The sequence below is a fragment of the Phacochoerus africanus genome, chromosome 3 (assembly GCF_016906955.1).
Source record: "Phacochoerus africanus isolate WHEZ1 chromosome 3, ROS_Pafr_v1, whole genome shotgun sequence".
Taxonomy (NCBI): domain Eukaryota; kingdom Metazoa; phylum Chordata; class Mammalia; order Artiodactyla; family Suidae; genus Phacochoerus; species Phacochoerus africanus.
In genome coordinates this window covers 73,401,717-73,415,873 of record NC_062546.1, presented here as the reverse complement: position 1 = coordinate 73,415,873, position 14,157 = coordinate 73,401,717, and the positions used below count along the sequence as shown (strand labels likewise).

The window sequence follows — 14,157 nt, the reverse complement described above, 5'->3', positions numbered from 1 at the left end:
TCAAGTAAAAATGTAATAACACAAAAGAAATTCTGGGGAAATGATGCCTGAATGGATATTCTGGCCATCCAACCCTCAATTCCAATCATGTAACTCTTACATGAAGAACTACTAAATAGATTATCAAATTCTCAGGCTTTGTTGGGTACTTAGGAATGAGGAAATAACTAAGCATACCGGAAATAACTAAGCGTACCCCTAGCTAAACTTCAAGTTCAGGATAGCTCTATTACTGTTCAAAGCTGGTTTGAAGTGTAGAGGCAGTGGGCTCCTAACCCCTGCACTGTATCAAATATACCTCCCCACAATAAAAACATAGGCTTTTACATTTTTTGAACTAAACTTTGTTCTGATAAGCTGATTACATGAGTGAGCCACACAGAACGCAACTTTCTCACAGATGATCAGTCCTGAAATACAGAAAACTCAGAAGCAGCTGGGGCAAAACAGTAACTCAAGCTGAAGTTTCTCTATATGAAAGCTTAATGCCAGAGAAACAGACCTCCTTCCCTCAAACTCCATCCCAAACTGGGATCTGGAAAGAAAGAGAAGCTATACACAGAAAGTTTATCTTCTCTTGGCCAGAAAGATGCCTGGAGGCAGAGTGTAGATAGCCATGGGTTGAGAATTAAACTCAGGTTCTTGGAGAAAGCTTGATCTGCAGAAATCCATAGACTGCTGGGAAGAAGGGTGACATCTGGACAGGTGTGTAGTGCTTGGAGTATTCTAGCCTTGGAAGAAATGCTGGAGCATCATACCACTGGACATACTTTGTCTAGGTTTCAGAGAACAGCACATTTTTTAATGAAGGTAACTATCAAGTATGAAGTGTTATCGGTGGAGATTTGGCAGAGGGACACATTGCAGGTAGTGTATCACCACTGCTCAGCTGCAGCTATTGCAGCCCCTCCCACTTGTAATCCTCAAAACAGCTCAATAGCTTGATTTGACTCATGAAGGCACATGAACCCGAGTATATACATATACTTAAGGAAATTTAGCACATAGCACAGAATAGTCAGGAAAACAATTCAAACAGTAGTTTCTTCTAGTGAATTTGAATTTAAACCTAACTATGAAATTGAATCAAGGAGAAACTGGTGACACCTGTTAACAGAAATTAAAAGTTTTCTGAAACCATTCTGTTTCTGTTAACAACTGAAATTAGTGCAATTAGATCATAAGAAGGCTTTTAGGTATGAAAACATAATTTTTGAATTGAAAAAAATATTAGACGTACTGAAAAAGTAGATGGTGACTGCTAAAAATACCCTGCGCCCTGCGCAGGGCAGTGGCAGCAACCCAGCCCGGAACATGGCAGCACAGCTTCAGGCAGAACAGGAGGCCCATTCGGCCAAGGAGGTGCGCGTCATGGGCTTTAAGCTTGTGAAGATGTAAACGGTTTACATCACCAAGGTCACTGATGGCAGTCATAAGTGGTCAGTCAAGCACTGCTACAGTGATTTCCATGACCTACATGAAAAGCTTGTTGCAGAGAAGATTGATAAAAGTCTGCTTCTGCCCAAAAAGGTAATTGGGAAAAACTTGAGGATCTTGGTGGAAAAGAAGAAGGATCTGGAGGTCTACCTCCAGACACACCTTCCCTGACATGGCCCCCTGAGTGCTGGCCTACTTTTTGCATTTTCACTTCTATGAGATTAATGGCATCACTGCAGCACTGGCTGAGGAGCTCTTTGAAAAAGCAGAACTGCTCCTGGGGACCGGTGAGGTCTTTGCCATCCCCCTGCAGCTCTATGAGGACACTGAGAAGCTGCAGCAGGAAAAGCCCACGTGCACCAGTGAGGATGCCAAGACTGACCTGGGGAACATCCTGGACTTCACCTGTCACCTTAAATACCTTAAAGTTTCTGGCACAGAGGACCTTTTGGGACCACCAAAATTCAGGAGGAGCACCTGCCTTTTGATCTGTCAATATTCAAGTCTCTTCATCAATTGAAGATAAGTCACTGTGATGCCAAGCACATCCAGGGGCTAGTCTTATCAGAACTCACCTTAGCCACAATGAGCATCCATGTCTCGGCAACCTCCATCAAGGAAGTCCTTGTTCCTGAAGCCTCAGAATATGATGAGTGGGAGCCAGCAGAGGAAGTCCTAGAGGGCCCTGTGACTGCCATCATCCCCACATGGAAGATGCTGACCACTCTGGACTTGAGTCACAACAGCATCTCTGAGATCAATGAATTTTTGACACATATTCCAAAGATTGAGTTCCTGGATCTGAGTCACAATGGCGTGTTGGTCATGGATAATCTGCAGCACCTGTATAACTTTGTGCACCTGGACCTGTCCTACAACAAGCTCTGCGTGGCCTGCACAAGCTCTACACTCTGGTCAACTTGGATCTCAGCAACAACAGAATTAAACAGATGGAGGAGTTCAGGAGCATTGGCAGCCTCCTGTGTCTGGAGCACATGGCTCTGCTGAACAATCCTCTAAGCACCATCCCTGACACCACACCAAGGTGCTGGTTCAGTTTGGAGAGTGGCTTCTGAGGTCTCTCTGGACAATACAGTGACCACAGAGAAGGAGTTGGATACATTGGAAGTGCTAAAAGCGATTCAGAAAGCCAAGGAGTTCAAGTACAAACTAAGCAACACTGAAAAGAAGGTCAATGAGGATTCCAAGCTCTCTGCTGCCCCCTGCATCAGACCCAGTGGCTCTACTCCCCACCGTAGCTCCCACCTCTTCCTCCCTGCCCCAGCCCATTCTCTCCAATCAAAGCAGCTGCAGACACGAGTGATTGAGGCGGGTCCCATGAATATCACTGACTGTCCCCCATGGAAAAGGGGAGGGTGTGCTATCCTGAGTGGAGCCGAGGCTCGGACGCACAGGAAAGAACGCCACCCACCTGGGCTCCTGGAGACAGAGAACTTGGTGTGAGGTCTTGGGGAAACAGTTTGACCCTATGTTTCAAGAGCCAGAGAAACATTCCCTCCCCTGGACCTGATAACCCCGCTGGTGGAGATTTTATCTTAGCAGAAGATAAGGGGAAGTGGGAAGTGAAAAGTTCACTGCAGCACTACTTATGCTACCAAAACAAGGGATGTGACAAACATCAGAGCATGTGATTAAGAGGTGGTCTGAAGTACGCTACAGCCAACACATCCAAGAGAGGAAGGCTGGTTGAGAAGGGAGGAGCACGGGGTTAAGGCAGAGAGGCTGCCTCAGGGCAGCACCCCAAGGTTCTAACTGTGAGGCAGGAGTGAGACTTCCTGAGAACAGACGATGACATTAGTGCTGGAGTAGTCATCCGATTGCTTTCGTAACACTCTTGACCTAGAAATCTAGGTTTTATTTTTTTACGTTAAAGGGAAGGAGGTTGTGTCACTTTGAAGACACTTCCCTGACCCTATCTCCTGCTGCAGGATCAGAGCCCTCCAGGGGCCCAGCAGCCCCACACTGCAGACTTGGGGGCCTGCAAGGGAACCGCATGACACAGCTCTGGGGACAGCGAGGCACAGCTGGTCCCAGAGGCCAGGAACCCGCCGATTCTCAGTCAGCGTTTGTTTGTGGAGGGGTGAGTGAGTGTGTGCGTGGACCAGCCATCTGCAGGCGCCACACGAGGCATCTGCCCCCAAGGCTGCAGCTGCACAAGCCAGACCCAGGCCTCAGCCCCCCCTTCCTCACTGTCCCTGCTCCTGGGGACATGCCACAGAGTGGCTCACTATAGTCTTCCCCTTTCCTGCTCCTGGACATTTAGACATTGTCTCCAGATTTAATAAAGCTGCAGTGGACGTCAAAATAAATAAATAAATAAGTATCCTGAAATTTTGAAATGTAGAAATGCGAAGAGACTGACGAAGAACTTGTAAGACATATCCAGGAAATATAGGAATTAAAGAAAAAGGAAACAAGAGTGGTTGGGGAGAGAAATAACTCAAGAAATGATGAAGAAGAATTTCCCCATGCCATGTACACATGCACGCATGTGGACATGAACACACACACATAGAAATGTTTTGGCCAAATTGCTAAATTCTAAAAGTAGAAAAAAAAAAAATCTAACAAGGTTCCGTATAAAAGGAATAAGGTTTTCTTGGGGTTTGTTTGTTTGTTTGTTTGTTTTTTACAAAAGAAAATCAATTAGACAGCTCAGTATCATTCTCCTACCAGAAAAAGAAGCATATTTGTTGATATGCAATTATTCAAAACCATATTATTCTATACTCATAACAGGAGATACTTCAGACTATACATAAAACCAAAAAACAAATGGAAGAGAATCATTATCATTATGGAAGATGATGGGCAAGAGAGTTCCATCAAGCAAGAAAAATGAGTTTTGTTATTCTTGTCTTGCACTATATGTGCATGTTTTATACCAAGGGCATATTGCTCTCATTTCACTGGCATTTGTATTGTCATTATCATGGTTTTACTCAACTACTTCAGAGTAAGAATGGGTTTCTGGATTAATTTCTATTATTAGCCATAATTGCCAGAATAATGAGAAATGATACTTACAAAGTGCAAGAAGAATGCACATATCCTAAGGTTCCTGTTTTTAGAGGGAAACTTCAACTTGGGTGGATTTGTGATTATCTCTCTTTGGAAACAGGGTACCTGTGGTTTAGTTGCATGTGGAATTGGATCTATGGGCACAGGAATAGAATTATGTATTTAGAAGGAAAGATTGGGAATACTGGAAGTGAAATTGTAGAATATAGTAGGTGTATTATTTTGTCATCTTACATTAGGGAGCAATAAAGTCCTATTATATATTAATTCTCTACTTAATTGTGTTGAACCTGGAGTTACTGTATCTATGGATTTTTGTGTGTGTTTCTACCTTTTTACTACTAAGATTTTAACTGATACTTCTTTTATATTCATATCTTCTCGTTTCAATTTTCATGAGTTTTACTTATTAAATAATTGAAAAATACATATTCCTACTATAATTTTACACAGAGTACATTTATTACAAGTATTTAATCATTATGTCTTTCTTAGTGCTATACTAAATACAGTATACAGACTTAGTTTGAGAATTTCATGTGATTATTTATACTTTCTGTCTCCTCCACTTGAATTACCTTATCAAATCATGTCCGCCCGCTCACCCTTCTCTTTTTTTCTAAAGCAGCAGTCATAGTTTAGTAGCCCAACTTGTAATGGGCACTTTTGTTTTCTACAGGAGTCCAACTTGTAGCCTTTCTTGTTCTCATCTAGATCCAAAGCCCTGCAGGGATAACTTCAGCCCAACTCACTTCTTTTATTTTGTTGTTGTTGTTGTTTTTCTATTTATTGACAGAAATATTTGTATTTTTATTTACTTTTGATTCCAGTTTGGACTCTTTTATTTTTCTCTTTTATTATAGTATCTATTAGTGTGGATTTGGGGGTTTCTATTGCAGGGGTATTTCCTTTTTCTTTCTCTCTCACATACACAATTTTATTTCCTTTGGTGATTCCTAATCCAAGTTCATTACCCCTATAAACACCTATTCTTTTATTCATAATTGGCATCCTTTCCAAATCACCATCCATAACTTATTCACATCCAAGTAGATTTTCAATAATATATAGTTTGTGTCTATGTGTTGTATTCTCATAAACTGCATTATGCAATACAGCTCATTGTGTAATACAACTCAAGAAAATGTCATAATTTTGGTTTTTACTGAACATTTCACTTTTGATATCTATCTTTGTTGATATAGATAAATCTTGCACTTCTACTGTTACATAGGATTCCATCTTATGCATATCACACATTTTGTCTATAATTTCCGTTCCTTGACAGCATTTCTAAATCCTTGCTACACAAAGCATGCTAAGCTATCATACATTTTTTTTTTTGTAAATGTTTCTACAGAAGCTAGAGCTGATTTCCAGCTGAACAGGAAGAGCTGTACTTTTATCTCAGAATATGCCTGAATGTCTGATCTTTAACCTGCCAAGACAAGGCCTATTTCAATAAATTGCAAAAATAAGGTCTCTATAATGGCTTTATTAGACCTAAGTGCATAGGACATCCCTCTTTTCCTTATTCCCCCAACTCTAGGTATTATCTGAATTTTTAATTTCTGTCACTATGATTGATATACAAAAGTAGCTTAGCATTCCTTTAACATGCACTTCTCTGATTCCTAAAATATTTGTGCATCTCTTCAAAATGTATTAGCTATTCAGATATTCCCTTTGTGAATGTCATGTTTTAATCCTTTGCCTCTTTTTTCAATTTTTTTTTCATTTTTTTCTGAGAACTTCCTTAAATATTCTTGATATTAATTTTTTCCTAACTTGTCACTTCTCGGTTAGCAGGATTTATTACATCTTACTTCAGTTTCCTCCTCTGTAAAGTGAAATAGTATTTATCACTCTTTTTTTTCCCTCAAAATGATTAAACAAGATAATACAGATGAAACACTAGTACAATACTCGACACATAGTTAGGATTAAATACCTGCTAGTTATTTCTCAAGCCTTTTTCAAACTGAACTCATACTTTTTAGGGACCTATATACACATATAAAATTAAATTTAATTTCAATCTAAATTGAAATTGAATAATTTGTCCCATCCTATATTTAATTTCTCACCAAAGTTTCAAAGACACAAGAAGCTGAGAATGAAGACTATGTTAGATAGATGGAGGAGGATGTGGCTAGGAAATCAGGAGCCATTACTCTGTTCTTGAACTCACATTAGCATGGCACTCCTGCCTGTGTGGGAAGCAGACCTTGCCCCTATAGCTGACCTACTTTGTGCAGCAAGCAACTGACCTGCTGATGATGAAGGAACTCACATCTTTTCATTTGAGCACAAATGTATCCACTGAATCCATATATTTATATTTTCAAAACTGTATCATTTTCATCACTATTACTCTTACCCTAGTGCATGATCTGTCACCCAAGAGGTCAAACCATTTTGACGAAGGTATCATGAAATACAAAGTCAAAGCTGTATCTTATTTCTTTACTGAAGAACAAATCTGGAAAGGAAAGAAAAATATACACTGTAATGTCATGATAGAAAATTGAATCATTCATAAATTTATGAGGCAAAATATGTTTTCTAAAATCTATATTGTAGATATTGGCAAATAGAGTTAGATATGAGAAACAATGGGGCAAATGGAATGTTCTTAAAAAGAGCATGGAGTTTTCTCTTAGTAGAAAATTAGTTACTAAGTTTAGTCACTAAACAAATTCTATGAACTTTGAAAACATTTCAGAACTTCTCAGGAAACAATCATTAAAGTAAATTGTTAGTGTTTGATATATTCCTAGTCCAGTGCCCTTTTGTGGTTCCTTTGATCAATAATTCTGTTCTTGGCCAGGTTCTTTACTAGCAAGACGTCTGGGCAGCATTTTATATTCACTTATCTATATCAGTTTTGTCTAAGATGCTCAGCCTAGGTCGGTAAAAACATTCCACCCCTTTTAAAATTAGTTCCCGGAGTACCCTGCTAAGAAGATAAAAAACTGCATCTAGGCATGGAAGAAAGAAGTAGACTCAGGTGGGTGTAGACACTTGTCTAGAATATTCTGACTTTCCAAAGCAGAATCATCATTACCTCTTCCCAGTTTCATGCTCCTGGAGATTTAATAGATCAAATGTAAATATGAAATAACTACTATTCCTGGAAGATTTTAGACCACTATGGGCTTTAATTACATTAATCAATAAATTTGGATTACCAGGTAAAAACCATGTATTTTAAGGACCGTGTATAAATTAGGGCTATCTAAACTCAGCTAACTCTCCTATGTAATTCAATGAGCAAATATATGTGTGCTTTTATGCTGTTTGGATTATTAAGAGGGTATTACACACTATTCAGTAAACTATGGCAACAGGCCCAAGTTTCACAAACACAGTGTTCCTGCTATTGTGTAACTATACTGTAATTAAGATGTAGAGCACACAGAGTAATAATAATAAAAATTGTAGGCATAGATCATAAGTCATGAGAGGGAATCTTTTAATAAGCAAAGACTTTGGGTGAACTCCTAGGCTGTGTCAGAGTTGCAAAATATAAGCTATTCATAAAATTTCTTTAGCTGAAAGTGTAAACAATGGAAATGATTGATTCTAACTCTGGATATGTGAGTATATATTCCCCCAGCTATCCTTATGATTGATCATAATAAAGGCAATTTCATTTTTGAAAGAGTTGGTAGGGAGGTTATGATAATGAAGAAAGAAGATCTGATAAGGATTATTTTTCTTTGTAGTGCCTCTATAGTTAGTTTAATACCTGGTGGGTATTTTTATTAAAGTGATGGCTTCTCAAAGAATATGGAGAAGAGGCAATATGGAGGAAGAGTAAGAGGACTTGCTCACCCTCTCCCACAAACACATCAAAAAAACACATCTACATGTAAAATGATTTGCACAGAACATCAACTGAATGCTGGCAGAACTTAAACCTCCAAAAAGGGCAAGAAACTCTTGACAAAACTGCATAGACCAATAGAAGAAAAGAGAGAGAGAGAAGAGGAATCAGGAGGGGTCCAACACTCCTGTGAGAGAACTGTGAAGGAGAAAGGGAACCCACACCCTGGGAAGCTGCCTAACCAATGGAATGATCAGCCGAGTTGGAGGGAACTTCAAGAAGCTGAGAAAAGCTCAGCAGTAGGTCTGAGATCCAAAAAGCAGAGTGAGAGATTCAGAGACCATCTGAACCACTGGCACAGACACCACAAACAGATGCTTGGTGGGGGCTGGGTGCTGAGACTTAGGCTACAGAGGTCAGTCCCCAGGAGTGGGCTGGGGTTGGTGGTGTGGAGACAGCCTAAGGTACTAGGGAGCAGTGCACTGCTAGTGGGGGGGGAGGGGGTAATGGTACACTAAGGGCTGTGTAGTGGAAAGCCATGGTAGAGAGAACCCGGGAGAAGATCCGGACCCACAGGAGAAGCAAGGCACCATGTTGGGAAGGGGAGAGAATGAGGGGCAGGCCACCATAGAAAACACCTTGGGCCCCAGTGTGCATGCTTGCCAACTGGATCTCAGAGAGCTGAATGCTCCTCCCTGACTGCACCCCGCCCACGTGGATCCAGCCCCTCTGGCACCCTCGGGCGCTCCCAGTGCCCACGCCCCACCCTCATGGAACTGTCCCCACCAGATCACCCTGGACTATGCCAAACTACACTTTGGCTTCCCCAAATTCACAGAAAAAGAAAAACACAAGCACAATGAGAAGCTCAGAAACCTTTCCCAGTCAAAGCAATCAACAATGAAACAGACCTCTGCACTCTGATAGACTTTGAGTTAAAAAGGGAGATAGTGAATATACTGAAGGAATTAAGAGAGAATATGAACAGTAATTCAGATTCCCTCAGAAAGGAGCTAGAAAACATAAGGAGGAGCCAAGATAAACTGGAAAATTCATTTGCAGAGATACAAAGTGAGCTAAAGGGCAATAAAGACCTGAATGAATAATGCAGAAGAACTAATTAGTGACATGAAAGATAGAATAATGGAAATCACCCCAACAGGAGAGCAGACACAAAACCAAATGAAAAAACATGAAAGCAATAGGAGAGACCTATGGGATAATATGAAGTAGGGCAATCTACACATAATAGGAATCCCAGAAGGAGAAGAAAAAGAAAAGGGGATTGAAAATATATTTGAAGAAATTATGGCTGAAAACTTTCCAAATCTAAAGAACACTGATATCAAGATACAGGAAGCACAGAGGGCCCCAAACAAGCTGAACCCAAACAGGCCCACACCAAGACATATTATAATAAAAATGGTAAAAGTTAAAGATAAAGAGAGGATTCTAAAGGCAGCAAGAGAAAGGCAAAGTGTTAATTATAAGGGAACCCCCATAAGGCTATCAGCTGATTTCTCCACAGAAACACTACAGGCCAGAAGGGGGTGGCAAGATATATTTAAAGTGCTAAAAAAAATATATGCAACCTAGAATACTCTATCCAGAAAGAATATCGTTTAAAATAGAAGGGGAAATAAAAAATTTCTCCAACAAACAAAAGCTGAAAGAGTACAGCACTACAAAACCCATTCTAAAAGAAATATTGAAAAGGCTTCTTTAAATTAAAAAAAAAAAATGAGGAGCTAGGATGGAGGAAACCACAACTGGAAAGCAGTCACTCAAATAAGCCAGCATACAGATTGAAACATGAAGCTGTTAATTTAAAAAAAAAAAAAGGAAGACATCAAAATCATACAATGTGGGTAAGGGAAATAAGAAAAAATAGATTCCTTTTTTCATTTAATGATGTGTTTGAGCCTATATGATTATCAGGCTAAAGTAAGCAGATATAGGAAGGGGTTAACATACTTAAAAAAACAGGGCAACTACAAATCAAAACTGAACATTACATTCACAAAAAAAAAAGTACTCAAGTATTAAATAAAGGGAGACCATCCAACCAAAAAAAGAAAAGAAGAAGGGAGAAACATAGAGTCGACTGGAAAACAAGGCTTACAATGGCAATGAATAAATATCTATCAATATCACCTTAAATGTCAATGGACTGAACACTCCAATCAAAAGACACAGAGTGGCAGATTGGATAAAAAAGCAAAGACCTTGTATCTGTTGTCTACAAGAAACTCACCTTAGGGCAAAGGGTACATATATAGATTGAAAGTGAGGGCATGGGAAAAGATATTTCATGCCAATGGACAAGACAGGAAAGCAGGAGTTGCAATACTCGTATCAGACAAAATAGACTTTAAAACGGAGGCCATAAAGACAGACAAAGAAGGACACTATTCAATGGTTAAAGGATCCATTCAAGAAGAGAATATTATAATCATCATCTATGCCCCTAATATAGGAGCACCTAGATACCTCCAACAAATACTAACAGACATAAAAGGAGAAATTGATGGGAATACAATCATAGTAGGATACTTTAACACCACCTTTAAATCAATGGACAGATCCTCTACACAGAAAATCAATAAAGCAACAGAGATCCTAAAGGAAACAATACAAAAGTTAGACCTAATCGACATTTTCAGGACATTACATCCAAAAAAATCAGAATACACATTTTTCTCAAGTGCACATGGACCATTCTCAAGAATTGATCACATATTGGGGCACAAAGCTAACCTCAACAAATTTAAGAGTATTGAAATTTTTTCCAGTATCTTCTCTGACCGCAATGGCATGAAACTAGAAATCAGCCACAGGGAAAGAAATGAGAAAAAAACCTACTACATGTAGACTAAACAACACACTACTAAAAAAATCAATGGGTCAATGAGGAAATCAAGAAGGAAATTAAAAAATACCTGAAGACAAATGATAATGAAGACACAACCACTCCAAATCTATGGGACACCACAAAAGCAGTGCTCAGAGGGAAGTTCATAGCAATACAGGCCTTCCTCAGAAAGGAAGAAAAATCTCAAATCAACAACAACCCAACACCTAAATGAATTAGAAAAAGAAGGACAAACAAAACCTAAAGTCAGCAGAAGGAAATCATGAAGATCTAAGAGGAAATTAATAAAATAGAGATTGAAAAAACAATAGAAAAATCACTAAAACCAAGCGCTGGTTCTTTGAAAAGGTAAACAAAATTGACAAACCTCTGGCTAGACTCACCAACAAGAGGAAACGAAAAACCCAAAAAACAAAATTAGAAATGAGAAAGGAGAAATCACAATGGATACTACAGAAGTACAAAAAACCATATGAGAATACTATGAACAACTGTATGCCAACAAATTTGACAATCTGGAAGAAATGGATAACTTTCTAGAGACTTACACCCTGCCAAAACTGAATAAAAAAGAAATAGATCAGCTGAACACACCGATCACTAGAAATGAAATTGAAGAGGTCATAAAAACACTCCCTACTAATAAAAGTCCAGGACCAGATGGCTTCACAGGAGAATTCTACCAAACAGTCAAAGAGGAACTTATACCCATTCTCCTTAAACTTTTTCAAAAGATTGAAGAAGAAGGAACACTCCCAAAGACATTCTATGATGCCACCATCACCCTAATTCCAAAACCAGACAAAGATACCACCAAAAAAGAAAACTATAGGCCAAAAGCTTTGGTGAATACAGACACAAAAATTCTCAACAAAATTTACCTAACCGAATCCAACAACGTATCAAAAAGATCATACACCATAATCAGGTGGGATTCATCCCAGGTTCACAAGGATGGTTCAACATATGCAAATCAATCAACATCATATACCACATTCACAAAAGAAAAGTCAAAAACTACATGATCATCTCAATAGATGCAGAAAAAGCATTTGACAAAGTCCAACATTCATTCACGATCAAAACTCTTACCAAAGTGGGTATAGAGGGAACATTCCTTAACATAATTAAAGCCATTCATGACAAATCCACAGCAAATATAATACTCAATGGAGAAAAACTGAAACCCTTCCCACTAAAATCTGGAACAAGACAGGGATGCCCACTCTCACGGTGTTATTCAACAGAGTATTGGAAGTCCTAGCCATAGCAATCAGACAAACAATAAAAATAAAAGGCATCCAAATAGGAAGAGAAGAGGTAAAACTGTCACTCTATGCAGATGACATGATACTATATCTAGAAAACCCTAAGGACTCAACCCCCAAACGACTCAAACTGATCAACAAATTCAGCAAAGTAGCAGGATATAAGATTAACATTCAGAAACCAGTCGCATTTCTGTATACTAACAATGAAATAGTAGAAAAGGAATACAAAAATACAATACCTTTTAAAATTGCACCCCAAAAAATCAAATATCTGGGAATACACCTGACCAAGAAGGTAAAGGACTTATATATGTTGAGAACTGTAAAACATTCATCAAGGAAATTAAAGAAGATGTAAAGAAATGGAAAGATAGTCCATTCTCCTGGGTTGGAAAAATTAATATTGTAAAAATGGCCATACTACCCAAAGCAATCTACAGATTCAATGCAATCCCTATCCAATTACCCATGACATTTTCCACAGAACTAGAACAAACAATCCAAAATTTTATATGGAACCACAAAAGACCCAGAATTGCCAAAGCAATTCTGAGGAACAAAAACTGCTGAGACCAGCTCTGCAGGTGAGGGCTTAAGAATAGGTGCTGTGGAACTTAAGAAAAAAGTTAACATAAAACAAGACACAGAAACATTAATCTTAATTAAAGGTGGAAACTGGGGGACTCAAGGTCTCAGGGACCAAGAGCTGCACCTCAAGAAACCACACTGCTTTTATTGTGCTCTTTAGGATTATGTCAAGTGAGGAGGGGGTTGCAGGTGCAGGATATAGTTCTTTTTATTATTTAAAAAGTTATTTTATTATTTTAAAAGTCATATAGCTGGTAGATGGTTAAGCTTTTATTCTGACCTTTAGGCATTTAACAATCACTAGAGTTTGAGGAAGGTTGGCGTTAGCTCTCTATGCATAGCATCTAGAGAATCACCACTGTGCTTCTGCAAACCTAGTCTATCTGCAGCAACCCAGCAATCCAGTATGCCTAGGTTTGCACCTTGGTTCTCCTTGCTGATGTATATTCTGCTACTGATTGCTCATAAACCTCTTGGGGCCATGAGGTTCCTCATTCTCTTATTTTAACAGGACACACCATGCTGTGCAAATGGTGTGCCAATCTGCACAGGTCTGGCATGCCTAGACCAACACACTATGTCCACATTCAGCTGACCATATGAATAACTTATGCCTTTAGGTCTTTGTTCTTAAGCTTAAGTCATTTACCAGCACCGTGACTGTTTTTCAAGCAGGAATATGGGGTAAAGTAAAGCAGGACAAGATGGAAGTTTTCCACATAGAAAATAGAAGCAAAGAGGCTAAGAAAATATTGTAGAAACATGTCTTTTGACAAAAACCAAGCAGAAGGCAGAACTCTCCCAGACTTCAGGCAATATTACAAAGCCAGTCATCAAGACAGTGTGGTACTGGTACCAAAACAGACAGACAGGCTAACGGAACAGAATAGAGAACCCAGAAATAAACCCTGACACCTATGGTCAATTAATCTTTGACAAAGGAGGCAAGAACATAAAATGGGGAAAAGACAGTCTTTTCAGCAAGTATTGCTGGGAAACCTGGACAGATGCATGCAAATCAATGAAACAAGAACACACCCTCACACCATGCACAAAAATAAATTGTCATGAGACATGTCAATCTACAGATGACTGGATTAGGAAGATGTGGTATATAT

At 39.1% G+C, this 14,157-nt stretch overlaps 1 pseudogene; it reads left to right on the top strand.

Annotated features, from left to right (window-relative positions):
- Positions 1–1,251: 1,251 nt before the first annotated feature.
- Positions 1,252–2,761, top strand: LOC125121924 (nischarin-like; annotated as a pseudogene).
- Positions 2,762–14,157: the final 11,396 nt, after the last annotated feature.